This window comes from Octodon degus, unplaced genomic scaffold (assembly GCF_000260255.1).
Source record: "Octodon degus isolate 3935 unplaced genomic scaffold, OctDeg1.0 scaffold00035, whole genome shotgun sequence".
NCBI classification, from domain to species: Eukaryota; Metazoa; Chordata; class Mammalia; order Rodentia; family Octodontidae; genus Octodon; species Octodon degus.
Window position 1 is genome coordinate 690,963 of NW_004524611.1, and position 2,902 is coordinate 693,864.

The following is a 2,902-nucleotide window of genomic DNA, read 5'->3' on the forward strand; positions in this document are numbered from 1 at the left end:
GGACCTATGCAACAAGAGTTGTAGCTTTTGGGTCTGATAAGGTCAGTGAAATCCCCTCAGGATTTATCCTGAGATCCTGTACCTCAGATTGTAGAGCCTTTGTCAGTGTCAGCCATGTGGATGAGTCACTATTCTTCTTTTTAAAAGAAAGGTTTTCGCTAATTTGGTTCCTCTGCCTATTGTGAATGTATATAAAATAATGAAATAAAATCCTGGTGAAATTTTGGCTAGCATTGACTTAAACCTGTACATTAAATTTAGAGAAAATAGACAGTTTCACTCATTGCAACTTTCGATCCAAGTTTGTGGCCATTTTGTTCACTTAGCTCTCTGATTTCCTTCATAATACATTGTACTTTTGGGGGAGGCCAGGGAGATAGCTTGGCAGTCTGAGTTCCTGCACAGCAAGTGCAAGGACCTGGGTTCTACCCGTGGTACTGCATGCCCTGCTGGGCCCTAGACCCAGGCACACTGTGCCAGCCGCCTGAGTCTGGGCGTGGTGGCTCACGCCTGTAATCCCAGGGCTGGGGAGGCTGAGACAGGAGGATCACTATGAGTCCAAGCTGCAGAGTGAGACCCTGTACCAAATAAATAAAGATTAAAAATAAGAAATAAAAATAAATTGTACTTTTCTTATAAGTCCCATGAATTACACCTATATCTTTTTATTTTTGGAGATGTTAAATGTTATATTCTTTTTTGTTTTATTTGTACACAAGTACCTATAGAATATATAGATTTTTGTGCTAGTCTTTGTGTGTGTGTGTGTGTGTGTGCGCGCGCACGTGTGTGTGTGTACACACGCACGCATGCTAGTCTTACATCTGGGACTGTAAAATTCTCTCTTGCATCATGCAAGATTTTTTGATATATTGCTTGGAATTTTCTACGCAAATAATTGTGTAATTTGTGTCCTGTGTCAAACTCTGAGTTTCCTGCTGGGTTGAAATCTGGAAAAGAGATGGAGGAAAAAGTGCAAAACTTGTGTACAGTCCAGTGGCTTCAAGGCCCAGTGTTCTTCCCCACTGTACCTGGCATATTTCTTTTTCTGTTCTCAGGGCTTCTCCACGGTGCACGGTCTCCAGACTTCCTCTTTGTGTCTAACCATTCATCTCACCCAGATCCAGGCCACGTCAGGTTGTTCATATTATTTTCGGTTGTCACCTCAAAGCTTCACATCTATTATCAAGTGACAAGGAGAATCGTATAAAAAGGCCTACACCATTAGAAGTCCGTTGACATATGGCTGTAGTAACCCAGAAATCAACCCTGTGGGCTGGATCCAAGTTCTGAAACTTCATTTTCGGTTACTGCTGAAATGACTAGCACTGCTTATAGATGCCTTCCCTACATTTATAGTTTGAAAGATATTTTTGCAATAATTTCATTTTCACATATTTAAAACACAAAGACAAGTTTCAACCGTAAACAACTGTGCGGCAGTATTACTTCAATCCAGCAGAAGCTGGGGCTATGGCTCATATCTCGCTGTCCTTGCGAAGTCTCACGTGCTCACAGGCAGACGGCAGGAGGGTGAAGGGTGTGTAACAGCTGCATTGGTCCACTGGTTGATTCAGCGGAATTCTGGGTGTAGATAATGACAGTGTAACCAACAGACTGGGAGCCTGCGTGGAACAAAAAGGAGGCGAAGCTGGCGCTTTCTTCCGACCCCCCACGGACTGCTCCTCCTCTGACATGCCACCCTGCCTCAGCGTCAGCTGGCAGAGGACTGAAGCTGCTGTAGACTGAGCAAACTTCTCCTCCTCAACATGGGTGTCGAGTACGTGTTTTGATCCAGCATTGAAAAATTAACTAAGACAGCATTTCCCATTAGCTCGAGCTCTCACACTTTATGCAGTTATATTTATTATTCTGTTTACTACAATATTAAAATTTTTCTAATCCAGTGTGAATGCCAATATTTGGATGTTTTATTCACTTTCATATGACATCATTTTTAATTACAGTCTATTTGATTGTAGATCTCCCAGTCCCGAGCTGAAAGCAACCCAAAATGCTAAACTTTTTCTTAATGAACAATTTCATGTAAAAGCCAAGGTATGGGTGTTTCATTTTGCTGGAGAATCCCATGCATTTCTTCTCTAAATCACCCAAGTTTGAGAAAAATCAACTTTAGAGACTTCCTCCTTTCAGCGGGGCTGTGTCCTGGGCTCTTAATGTCTAGAGGAAAAGGGGACAGTAGGTCCGTGCCAGGCCCTGCACGCAGCGTTCGGCAGCTGCTGCTCCGGGCCTGGCTCGCAGGGCCCAGTGAGCCGGGCAGCTGTGCCCGGGCCAGGCTGGGTCTGCTCTGCGACAGGCGTGGGGGTGGGATGGGGGTGCTGCACTGCTGGTGCCCAGGGCGCTCAGCTCCCCAGGGCCGCGGTTGCAGGAAGGGCCCGCAGCCCTGTGTCTTTCTGGGGCTGTACCTGGAGCTTTCTAGCAGGTGGAGCAACATGAAGAATGCGGTGTGATCGCAGAACATGGTGATGGGTACATGTTTTTAAAATTTGCTACAGGAAAAGACACATTGCCACGAATCCCGCGCAAAATCCTCCCTGTCGAGGAAACACGCTCGTCCAGTCAGTCCTGCTTGCCACCATCTGAAGCCTCCTCGAGTCCTCTCTCATGGCTGCCTTAATGGTCCCACTCACTTGAAAGCCTTCATCCTTCATGGCCTGTCATCATCGTCATCATCGTCATCATCATCGTCGTCGTCATCGTCATCATCGTCGTCGTCGTCATCATCATCGTCATCGTCATCGTCATCATCATCGTCATCATCGTCGTCGTCGTCATCATCATCGTCATCGTCATCGTCGTCGTCGTCATCATCGTCATCATCATCATCATCGTCATCGTCATCGTCATCGTCATCGTCATCATCATCATCATCGTCGTCGTC